The sequence below is a fragment of the Aptenodytes patagonicus genome, chromosome 2 (assembly GCF_965638725.1).
Source record: "Aptenodytes patagonicus chromosome 2, bAptPat1.pri.cur, whole genome shotgun sequence".
In the NCBI taxonomy this organism is placed as follows: domain Eukaryota; kingdom Metazoa; phylum Chordata; class Aves; order Sphenisciformes; family Spheniscidae; genus Aptenodytes; species Aptenodytes patagonicus.
In genome coordinates, this window is record NC_134950.1 from 82186347 (window position 1) to 82199316 (window position 12970).

General features: G+C 41.4%; 1 protein-coding gene across 4 annotated transcripts in view; it reads right to left on the reverse strand.

The window, feature by feature from the left end:
• CTNND2 (catenin delta 2) overlaps nucleotides 1-12970 on the reverse strand; it is a 698912-nt gene that overhangs the window by 464544 nt on the left and 221398 nt on the right. The window contains exon 1 of one of the 4 annotated variants that reach the window (XM_076330345.1): nucleotides 860-980. The exons of the other annotated variants lie outside the window; for them this stretch is intronic. The gene's annotated coding sequence lies outside the window, so the exon portion shown is untranslated. Of the gene's footprint in view, nucleotides 1-859; nucleotides 981-12970 lie in introns of those variants that run through there. 4 annotated transcript variants of the gene reach the window in all.

A 12970-nucleotide genomic window follows, 5' to 3' on the forward strand; every position in this document is an offset into this window, starting at 1 on the left:
TGAAGTTCATTTATTTAATCCCTTGAACAGTCAGTCACATTTCCCTGGGACCTGAGCAGCACCAGATGAAACTAGGAGGTCATAACCACGCATTATTTTCACTAATCTTCTATAACGAATTTCAAATTAGCTGACCCATCTACACAAAAAATCTACCTGAAAAGCTTACTAAAGACTTAGAGGTTAAACATAATTATAAGAGATGCAAATCCCATTCTCGCCTATTTAAGACTATAATCTGAAAAAAAGATATCACTACAGTTGAGTACATCGTATTTATAGAGAACATTTTCTAGGGTAAAAGTAAAAAGCAACAGGTCTGTACGCTCAAAACATGCATCTACAAAAATAAACTTTTGCACAAGAAAGATTAGCCTGTTAAATTATTTTATCTCAGTGGAATTGCTGATTTTCTGAAATCTTTGTTTTAGACAAGTTGAAACAAGAAACAACCAGAGCCAAATAAAGTGTTGCCGAAGAAGGACATGAAGCATTTTGGGGAGACAAGACACTTCCACTAACGAGTAACATTTACTTTCTTGCCTTTAATGGACTTTAAAGCACCCATTTCTCTCTTTTTAAGCCAAGAACTCTGTTTTTAAAAAAAGAAAAAGACCCGACCAAAACCCACCAGCCACGAGTTAGACAGCATTTCCCGTGGACTTTAAAGTCTAGCAATTATGCTACCTACATGTCCTCGTGTAACCAGATTTAAAGCATTTTGAGGTCCAAAAATATTTCTAAGCCATTCAGCAGTGACCTTTAAAACAAGTTATATACCTTCTCGCGAAACCTCTCGTTTCACCTCGAACAAATTACAAAGCGACCCCAAACAAGCGACCCATCTTTAACTCTTTACCTTTGTCGCCCACTTGTAAATTAATCTCCTTAATCGCTTCAGCACTCGCTCTGGGAAGTCTCCTCAAAGCCGAGCCGGGTCTCCCTCCTCTCCGGAGCAGCAGCTCAAGCAGGTCTAGTCATTTTATCCCCCCCCCCCCCCTTTACCACTTACAAAAAGAAACTTGAAAAAAAAATGAGCCGGCGAACGCTGCCGGCCATTCTGAACGCTCGGAAAGCCGACAGCAGCAACAAAAACCGGCCCCCTCCGCTGCTTTTCTGTATTTTCGAGGCACGCCGAGGCTGGCAGGCGGGCAGGAGGCGAGGCCCGGCCGCGGGCAGCTGCCGCCGGCCCAGCGGGGCAGGCCGGCCGGGGGGGGGGAGGGGGGGAGGCGCGCTCCGCCGGGCACAAAGGTCTCCATGGCAACGGCGGGCCGAGCCCCCCATCGCCCTCATTCATGCAACACCTCATCACCGCAGGCCCCGCCCCCCCGCCGGCCCCCCCGCAACCCTGCGCGCTGCCTGCGCGCCCCCCCCCGCCCCCCCAACAGACCCCGCGGCCGCGCCGCGGCCGCACCGCTGCGATCGCGGCTGGGGTGGCCGGGAAACACCCCTCGCCGACACGGGGCCGGGAACCGGCCTTCGAGCAGAAGCGACGACCGCAGCCCGGTCGGCAGAAGCACAGCGCCGAGCAGATGCTGCTGGCCCCTGCCCGTCGCCCTGCCATAGATTTTCAGCATCCCCCCCCCCGAGGGCAGATCAATCTTCATACGTATGTATATTTATTTAGGTTTTCTAACTGAGAGTAGAAGTCGATATGCTACTACAGAATCTCAGCATAGCATAACTTCACACTGAATTAGTTAAACCCCACGTTCTTTGGCTTACCAGTCTCTTATAATACAGAACATTGGATTTGGGGGCGTAGTTTGGTGTGTTTTTTTCTTTTAAACTTCTGCTTTGCAGACTGTACGACCTGCAGCTATGAAACTTTTGTGTTAAATATGCAGGCGCCCAGAAAATACAACTAACTCACACTCCCAATTTTCAGAAGCGTGTATAGCAATAAATGGCAAGGTTAAAAGCTAAAGGCTAAACGCCTGGCCTGGCCTGGCCTCCAGCGCGGACAACTCCAAGGCTCCAACCCCCGCTAGGAGTAACAACTTCGTGTGCAGGATTACTCCCGCTGAACACAGCAAGGCTCTTCACACACCCCGAAGCCCGAGGGGTCTCGGGTCAAGGGTCGAGATGCCGAAGGTGGAAATGAGGCACGAGCAATATTCATGACAAATTCCAACAACCCCATGCAAGACGCCTGCAGATGTAAGTACCCCTGTAAAAGATCACTATCGTTCTTGGGCGCGGTGCAAATGGTTAAGTAATTCAATTATTCTGCTGAAGTCAAAAAGACTTAACTTGCTTCTGAGGATTTCTTGCTGAAGTGCCTTATTCGGTCTGCGCGTTTCAGTTGGTCAACACCTGTGCGATCTGGACACCGGAGGAAAACAACTGTTCAATTATTTTGAATGCAAAGAACTTGTCAGGAAAAACAGCCTTCCCTTTCACATAAATACGAGCTTCGTATTCAAATACCTCATGTGAATAAACTATCAGCTTAGCCTCCAAGATGAGCCCTTCCCTTCCTGATGTTTTTAATGAAACTAAATGTGATTATTATACCCGTTTTAATTAAAAAAAAAAGTCATAGCACACAGCCTTCATTATTTGCTGCCAGCGTTTAAGTAAAAGGCTGAAGGATTGCACTACAGGCTTGCATTTTAGCCTTTTCTTTAAATTCCATATGCAATCCAGATCTGACAGAAACGGCTCCTTTCTACTTACAAAGAGCCGCCCCCCTTTTCTGAACCACAATGACCACGTACCTGACATCTGCTACCATTAATATTTGCCATTACTGATCGGGAGTCACAGAATTTCAGTGCACATTTCAAGAGTCTTCTCTCGAAATGTCACAGTGAAGCTGAGGTCAGTTTTGCTTGATTTTATAGGACACAGTATACGCACTGAGGAAGGAAGAGCGACATTTCAGGGTCTGAAGGGAAAAAAACGCTGACTCAGCTTCTGCCAACCTTCCCTGGGTTTACCCGCACTCCCTGGGGCAGATGTAAGTACAGGGGTTGCTCTCAACTTCCCCCCAAAAGGGGACACAGGGAAGAAACAGAAAGTAGCTAAGTAGGTTCAGAGGTTTAGCATTAGAAACTTTTTTTAAACGCCTACTGAGGCCAATGCAATACTAATAAAAAAGAGGACGCAATCGGCTACTTCTCCCAGAAACTTTGGGAAGGGGAAAACTCAACAGATAACTGTATTACTAAAATTTCAAGGAGGTAAAATTTTGCTGGGGGCAAAGGATGGAAAATTACGTTGTAAATCCCTTTATTTCAGCTCCTGAATGGCAAACCTACTAGTTTCCTTGTAACTCTGCCAACCTGTAAGCGTCATTTAAGGAGAGCAACGCAACAATTCTATTGTTGTTCTCCATTGCTGCCTAGGATCTAGAAAGACGACTGTTTATGATACATTAAAGGTCACAAATAAATGGCAATTTAATAGAAGAAAATCTACTCCGCATGAAATAGTATCTCCAAGGGGTAGTTAATTACACAGCAGTCTGAGCATGTTCTCTTTCACTGAAGTACTGTGAATGGCCATCCTGTTTCATTTCAATGTGCTAATACGCATCACCGACCCAGGAAAGCTCTGGTGAAAAAATAAGAAAACAGGTACTATATCGGCATTGCATTTATTGCAGCAGTGCACAACACACACGCAATTTTGCAGTATATTTAATAGAGAAATTTAACCTAACGATAAAATTCAAAGGGATTTCACTCTCATTGCCAAGATCAATGATTGGTATTAAAATGGATTGCCACATATTCGTGAAAGAGCTGTTCAATAATTTGACATTTGTACAGATTGCTATCTGTATATAAAGGGATCCTATCTCAGAAAACTGATCGATGAAAGTGGAAGAAAACTGTTTTCATTCCAAACCCATATACCCTTCCTGTCATTAGAAGACATACTTTTTCTGAATCACAAAAATTCCTATACACTTAAAATTGATCAAATCCTTAAGTGCTCTGTTGATGTTTGACTTCTTGTATACTGAAGCTGGGCAAACTTTGAGAGTTTGGACAGGGAGAAGTAGAAGGAAATCTTCTAACGTATTTTAGGCTTTCCAGTAATACTTACTCAAGGAAAATGGCATTTAAGTTGGTATACTGAGAAAGGAGGTTAGGTGCAGGATTTTTCTATTGCTTATGCAGCGCGTGAACGGTATCTCTGAAGCACAATTCGGCGTTTTTATGCTAAGATCCACAACCTTGCTTTCATCTACACAAATGCACATTCCCATCCTTTTCACACTGGTTCTTCAAGTATCATTTCAAATATCTCCAAACATCAAGAGTGTAGTGACTAGGTGGATTCTTCACAATTTGAATGAAAAACATCAATATTCAAATCTATGTTTTTCAGAAGAGATAAATCTGTAAACATTTCAAGGCAGCCGGACTAAGGCCAGAATTAAGGGTTAGCTTGTGCTCTCCTTAATGTGTCTAGTGAGCCAACAGGATGCATGCGCAGGATAAATTGCTGTACAAAGCAGAAATAAGATTATTTCATTTAAAGTCATGCAAATATTTACTGGATTAATTTGGTAGTGGTTTCTATACTGAGTTGTGTGGGGTTTTTTTCCTACTAAACCCTTTCTAAGGCACATTTAGCTGTTCCTCTGCTTGACAATCTACACCTATGCAGACAGAGATTACTCAAGAATCTTTCCCTTTTCTCTACTAACATTTTCTGGCTTGTGACATTAAAGTTACCATGAAGTAGCACTGCAAGTACTGCAAAACCTCAGATGTTTGTCAGAAGCTCAGGCCTGTGTCACAGTCTCTTACTGTGTTTTACTTATGTTTCTCTCTTGATTTGGTAACCCCGTGGGGAAGACCGCTCTTAAGAACAAGTAAGGGTTTTGTGCGATACTGTGCATGGTGGCTCTGCAGATCCCTACCATTTCTCTTCCATGACATACTTACTCAGCTCAGGCAAATAGTGTAAGCAGGGAATTTTGTTCTTGCATAATAAATGAAGAAAGCCTTTCTCGGGGTCTAAATAGACAGTAGTATTAGCACTTATTTCCACCAACTTTTGCTCTTTATGTTCTGCAACACTAATGAATAGCAGAATTCTTTTAAAAATATATTACAGGCCACAGAATCTTTAAGACTTCTTCTGTTTCACTGTCTGTGAGAATAACCAATTCAGTAACATTAAGAAAGAGGAGAACATGCCTAAGCACTTGAAGATTTGCTAACCAACTTTGTTAAAAGGCTACCAAGACATTTCCTATCATCTTCTATCAGCTTTGTAAATATTCCTTAAAGTTTTTCAACACCCAGCAAGAATTTTGCAGAGTATGAGCCGCTTTTAAGTCAGACAGTAGGAAACAAAATAATTTGAGAAGGGTTGGGCACTTCCATGACTTTCTGGAAACCAGAAGTAAAACTCACTCTGATTCTGGTAGGAACAGTTTTAGGTCAACTAGAATTACCATGGAGAGCTAATGCTTATGGAAGTACTCTACTTAAATGCCAACTAATTGGGTTAGTGGTGGTTTCTCTGAGTTACAAAAGGATTTTCTGGATATATTGTTCAGAACCTTTTTGAAAATAAAGATTTGCAATTTAAAAAGTTCATTGGAAGTTTCTTACCAGATTTCTAATAGCTACACAGTTTAACTAATTGTATGTCATGTTTTCTGTTTTAAAAGTAAGGCTATCCTTCACGACAATCAAATCTGGAAGTGTGATCTGCTGGGGCAGTATGATTAAAGTCAAACACTGAAAATGCAGGTGAATTCTGAAAAAAGAAAAAGGATTTTGCCTTTTGCCAAAATTTACTTTTATCCACATAACAGCTTTTCTCCTTTCAGCTGTTTTCCTGCTGTGGAGCCTGTGCTTGTGATACCTGAGAATTCATTTCTATTTATTTTTTGTGCTGATTGTTTTAAAAGCAGTATGAAACATCTTACGATTTTGCTAAGAAATAGGCATACTAACGTGTCCATTTGCAATATGAAAACACTTCCCCTGCTACCTTCAGCCAGCTTCATTTTCAGAATTGGTAATCTGGAGGCAATATGTTTTATCATTCCTAGACTGACAAGCAGTCCCATTTATAGGGTTCATAAATACCTCTCATACTGATGGAAATGACCAGCAAACAGCAAACCCTTAAAGGAGGGTTAGATGTAGTGGAAATGGCAAGCAGCTGCCACAGTGAAACCTGCAGGTGTCCGACAGTGACAGAGCTATGGGTAGACTGGTAAATGCAGATGCTGGAATCGCTTCATATCACATGTACAATTTTAGCTTCATTCTTGGTAATTGACTTGGCTGCCACCTAATTTCTGACTACCCCTGATTTTTAGATCATACAGAGTAGTTATTTCTGCTGCTGTCTATATTTTGCAGCATTAATAGAAAGTAGATGGGATTATATTTTGTTGCCCCAGCCTTGGGGACTTGTATCTCCTATTTTCCTTTCCTATCTGAAGTTAGAATTACTCTTTTATAACTCCCGTTTTCCCTTGTCCCTGTCCAAAAGGGACCATTCACGCACCCACCTTCTCATCCTTCTACAAATGCTAACAAAATAGAAACAAATCCATCTTGGATAAACTGCTAATGTCAGTGGAAACCGTAGCTAAACAGGCACACTGAAGAGAATCCCAGATTCATGGAGAGAACATGGATATCTGCAACATCACCTGGTCTGTGCAGAGCCTTGCTACAGAAGGCTGCTCTGAGCACTGTATTAAAGAAAGAGAGGTGGGATGGGTAAAAAAAGGGCAAAAAAGAAGTAGGCTATTCCAAACAGTGTAATCTGCATATTTTTTTCTGTCATTGATTTAGTCACCATCAGAACCAGGGGCCTGACAGATAAACTTAATCTCAAGAAACCCATACCACCTGCCTCTTATAGGCAAAGCTTAATGGTCAATGCTATTCTATACTACTTAGCACTCTAGACTATTTAAAAGCTTTAATGCAAGCATGAAAAGGGGGCACAGAAGCCATGACGCTAGGGAAATTTTTTCCCCTCTTGTTTTCAAATCTTAGTTGTTGACCTGTGCAGTGAAAATAGGAGAAATTGGAGAAATTGCCCCCCAAAGGAATATTCTATTTCTACCATCTCTGTGCATTTATGGCTCTATTGCTATAAGCACCAATGAGACTAGTTTGCGGTCTGTAATTTGTTAACAATATTCCATCTTGAACTGCTATAGCTAAACCAGAAGAAAATCAGTGCACTGATAGGCATCACTGACGGTTAAGTCCTCCAGAATAAATCAGCTGCCTGTTCACTGCATCAGAAAAATACACTAGACGCCCAGCAATGCTGAACACAATGCATTAGGATAAGAAGGAAGACTACCAACTCACTTCCCTTTCACTCAAGAAGTCGCTAGTAAAGATTTCCTGATCAACCAAAATTTGATGGTCCATGCCGATTCAGAGTTCAAAGTCTCACTTCACATCCTTCTGACACATAATGCTAGCTCAAAATACTAGAGGAGTAGAAAAAGAAACATCACATCATAGAGAGTGAAAGACCTTTTTTTCCTAACTAGCAATATTACGCTGAGGAACTGACGAAGAAGGGGTGCATGGTACCCATGTAAGGAACGATCCTCTCCATTAGCAGAGGAAACCCCATTCTGAGATCTGCTGTTCTGGGCCAATATTTCGCACAACAGCAAGGAATGAAAGGAGGGCAGGTGCTTCTGTCACAAGTGCATTCATACTACATCTCACCTCAACAGCTTGCCTGTCACACTGGCAATACAGAACCATGGAAAACCAAATTAATGAGAGGATATGCTCGGTTGTATATAATCTTAGAGGACTGGGTAATGTATGCTATTTTCCCTTCAAATACAGGATTTTTTTAGTTAAAAATTATTCTTCGAATAAAGGAAACCTCAAAGTTGCTTTATTTAATAGCAAGGTAAGTCCAAGGGAAAAAATGGTGTATCAGAAAAAGATTAAATCAATATTGGAACTAACAAATGGAATGTGAAAATGTGTTATCACAGCTGTGTACTCCATTGCTGGTGTGGTGATCAGCGACAGAAATAATTCATCACCACAACACAAAACAATGTCTGTAACCCAGTTTCACTTGCTACATCTTGTATGATGTATACAAACATCAGGTAAAGTTCAGCATCTGTGATGCTGAAGCTTTGTAATAATCAAACATTATGATGGGTTTTCTATCAAGCTAAAAAGAGTTCAAGAACCAAAGGGGTACTTTGAATCCGCAGAACAAGCACACAGCAGCGTTGTGCGTCATACACAGTCTTACATAGTGTCACTTCTTCAGCCTCCGAGTCACTTTGAACAAGTAGAAGGCTTTTTAAGTCTGACTTTGTGTCACAAAGCAAAGAAGAAATACATCCTTTTACCTGGGAATTGATCTCTGACCAGGAATAAAGACTTGCTGCTCACAACAGGTTATTTTTGTTCTCTTTCTGAACATAAAAACACTCTACTGGTCTCGTAACATGAGGCTGCTATTTGCTCCCGAAAAGATCTTGAAAATGAAATTACGCCTTTCGCCAAAGAGCATGGTGCGATATAGAAGATGAGAGCAAATGTATTTTGTATGGAGAACAAATACTTGGGTTTTCAAGCAAACCAGAATATAAATAGGTCAGGAGCTAGTAATCAAAATAAAAACGTAACAGAAATCCATAGAGGGTGTGGAGAATATTGACAAACACGCTTTTCATTAGAAAAGACCTTTCGCGTCAATTTTTGAATTAAGAAAATCAATCGGAAGTGAAGATACACTGAGAGCAGCAGAAGTTAAGTTCAACAGAGAGAAGCTGCGCAATCAATTTGACCTTTTGTCAGACACTTTACCAACTCTGCAGAAATGGGATATTAAGCAAATAGCCATAAAATAGGTTGAATTATTTAGCAAGTGTGGGACTTCTAAATCATCCTAGGCTATGACCTACCAGTGTCAGCAAATGCGGGTGCACTGGAAAACAGAGTCTCCCAGGATGCAACCGTGGTTTGATGGGAGGGCAAGAATAAGGAGGAGCTCTTCAGGAAAGCCAAAGTCTGTGTTCAATTCAATTAGCAAGCAGATGTAACTAAAATTTTAGAGGGAAAATAAAAGTGTTTTTAAGGTCAAAGATACAGGGGGAAAAATTGGGGGAGGGTGTGAGGGAGTAAAAAAGCTGTTTCAGGCTTCTCTTTTGATGGTTTCAAAACTCCACTTTTTAAAAATGGCTGTGTGCTGCTGATTTATTTTTTTCCATGTATATTTAAAACGGACATTATGAAATCATTGGGCACAGGCATAATGTTAACAACTTCTCTTTTTTCATGCAAAATTTCTTTGACAGCTTGGCATATAGTTAATCACTTTTTTAAACTGAATGCACCCCAACACAGTGGACCTAATTTTTCAATCTGTCAGCCAGAATTTGTCATTAACAAACTTTACAAAACAGATTAAATACTTCACTTTTTTTCTCAGGCTTGTGACTTGGCAATGGGCTGAAGAAAATGTGTATTTCCAGCAAGATGAATGAGTAATTATTAGTTGAGATTAACCTGTTATATAGATTTAATGGATTTCTGTATTGGCTGTAGAAGTTCTCAGAATAAATTGATAAATGATTGCCACAAATGAAAACAAGTTAACCTGTTCGGAAGGAGTCGTGGAGGCTGCGGGAGAAAAGGAGAACAGATAAATAACAGGGAGCAAATCTGATGTTCAGAAATGCATTTGAGCCATTGATACTAACAGAAAAGACAGAGAGGCACTCGTTAATGACTGCACCTACCATTCCTTTTGGGGTGACAGGCACATTAACCTTCACTTGCTACAGCAATCATATCAGGCACAAAATAAATCTATTTCAGAGAATTCTTTGGGACAATCATGACTGCTTGGCTACTGGGATTTTAGTTTTAGGCTTTTAATCAGATAAAGATAGAGGTGTGGGGCTTTTCTCCTCCAAAAAGCACACAGTGCACCCGTTTCATAAGTTTTATTAAGGATATAATGATTTTGTAGAACAGGAAGATATGGAAGTATGCTCACATACTATCATAGCAAATATTCAAGGCCTCAAATTCTACCTGTAGAACATTTTTTTTAAAATATTTGCTGCAAACCAAGAAACACTGTTATGCACACCCGAGAGAAAGCAGCTTGGCCAGTGATTAACACACCAATTAAGTGACTTAAACTTCTGCTAACATTCTCCAGTCAATCATGCATTCACTCTAATAACTTACCAATGCTACGTTTAGATAACATCCTTTCCACACTGTATCTTCACTCTGCAGCTCCATCTTTTTCCTCCTCTCTCCTCAATCTCTCTCTTTACCTTTTCCTTCCCTTTGACTTTTCTCACCTCCCTCTCTTTAGGCTAAGTCCAGTTCCCTTAAGAAACAACACAAAAAATCCCAGCAACCCTCTGCAAGCACACTATTCTCTCTGCTGGCATGTTATCTCTCTGCCTGTCCCTCAAACAAACCCAACAGTATTTTGGGGAGAAAAACACCTACTGCCCTTTCTGTACACACTATTGGAGACTGTGGCTAGTTGCTCATAGTGTAGTAAGCATGAACAGCAGTCATATATTTTTTTAAATCCAACATGCTTTCTAATTGCCTCTTTACACTTCAAAATACGTTACAGGGCAATTAACACCCCAAAAACCCCCATGCCCCCAAAACACCCAACCACCTCAATTCAGCCTGGAAGCCAGACCTACCATTTCCCATGCAACACCAACAACCTGCAGTGCCAGACGTTCACTGCCCACCGGGGACCCCCACCCGCACCCCTGTCCATGGGCCCAGGGGCTCCATTTCTGCTCTGCCTGAGGCACCCAGTGCTGGCCCCAGCAACGATCAGGGAGCAGCAGGCCTGGAGCTGCACTGGGAGGAAGGAGAGGGTGGCCACAGCATGGGCAGGGCAGTGTCCTCCCCAAGCAGGGTGCAGTCCTACAGCATCTCTTTTTATTTTTGAAGGGTGACAATACATATCGCTGCCTACAATATCCTTCACCCCAGCTTCACCTGCCCAGTCAGCCATGAGTAACTTTGACCTAGTGGATAATTATTTTTCTGCACGCAGAGTGCTCCACCACGCTATTTTCTTCTTCCCCTTCACAATTTTCAAGAGATTTTGGTCGTTGCCTCTTATGCAGAGATGCAAATTTATTGTCTCCTTTCTTTTTTCGGCAACACATTTTGCAAGAGTTTCTGCTTGTGCCCTGACCCATGCTGAGCTGTCTGTCAGGCTTTACACCTTGCCTGCGAGTGTTAAAATTCAAAATCTGTTCCCAAGCTTTTTGCGTAGCTGCACTCATGTGATATGTTTATAGCTACCAGTAAGCCAAGCTGATACACTGTGTAGAAAACATTAGTGGAAACTACATAACGGTAACTAAGAGACTGTTCCGTCTAAGAACTTATTTTTATATTTGAGAGCGTATTATCTCTATAAACTGGAAGATGCAAAGTTACACTATGTTGACCCACATAAGAGCTCCAACTGACCTACGTTCAAAATATCTGCTGGGAGTGGGCAAGGAAAGGTAGCAACGCATTTCCCTAGTTCTTACTAGAGTAAGAAAGCTAACCCTCCTAATGACAACCTTTTCTGGCTGTGTAAGTTTATAAAAAGAATGGCTAAAATCTTCCCTAACTCATGCCTCTTGAAACATCTTTAAAATACCTGACAACAGCCATATCTCAGGGAAGACCGTCTCCTTCCCTTGGCCTCCAGAAGAAAAGGGTTGGCTTTTGGGTGGTTTCACAAAATGGTTGATAGGGCTTAATTACTATAAATGAAGCTGCCTTCTATGCTTTGCTAGTGGCAGACAGACTTTCTCTTAACTAGGAAGTTACGGACACTGCATATGGACACTACAACTGAGGGTATGGCAGAGAGCAGGGGCTTGCTGCATGAAGAAAAGCAATTATAGCGGCCTAAAAGAATCTTGAGACACATTCTGCGTGCACTGGGGGAAATGACTTTTTAGATTTTGTTCATGATGAGGGAGGAGATGCCTACTGCACATTTCTAAACTAAAAAACCCCTAAACTGGCACATGTTGTTTTTCTTCTACTTATGGACTGGGTTGCGTTCCCCGTGACCCAGGGAGAACAGTTCTGTTCTCACTCACACGCAGGCATATCCCATATATGTCAGCTGGAGCTGTTTTGGAGAACAAAAGAAGAACTGATTCTCATAGAATGGCTTAGACTTCATGCAACTTGGCCTTTACTTATTTTAACAATAAAAATCAATGCAAATAAACTTTGAAACTCAGAATAAATGACCATGGAAAGAAGTTAGACTTGCACATTTTGAAAGGTCTGAAACAGGTAAATGTTTATGCAATACTGGTATGCACGCACAGCTGCCATATGCATCCTAGGAGTAAATATATGAGCAGAAAGTGTTCCACCCATTTAAATTACCTTTTCCATACTTGAAAAGAAACCTTTATGCAAAGGATACCCAGAGATTAATCCAGCTTAGAACTTACAGAATATTATACTACTTATAGCTGTAGGTAGTACAGCTTTCTAGCGGGTAATGTATGACAACCACCTCAAAATAGTATGTTCTTAGAGACTGCATTAATACAGCAAGACTTACCAAAAGAATTATCAAAAAGTTGTGGGGTTTTAATGAAAAGATTTTTCTCTTACTGAGTAAAACAAGCAGACTTCTCAAGCATCTAGAATTTCAAGCAGATGTAAATAAGTGATAATCATAATTCATAATCATGTCCATGTTTCTGCTCCTCCGTGTTACTGAAGACAATGAGAAAACGAGGAATGGTGCAGTTAAAAGAAAAGTCTTTTGCCAGCTGTTCAGCAGTAAGTAGTGGAATCAAGTCAGTCTGGAGATTAATTCACCCTACTTCATAAGCCTAAAACAAATTACTTAGCCTGTGGGAACGTAATTGAAAGCAGTGAGCAAGGAGAGCGTAGAGCCCAGCGAGGCTGTTTCCCCAGCTCCCACAGCCTGTGGGGTATTTGCTGTTAGCGTTACT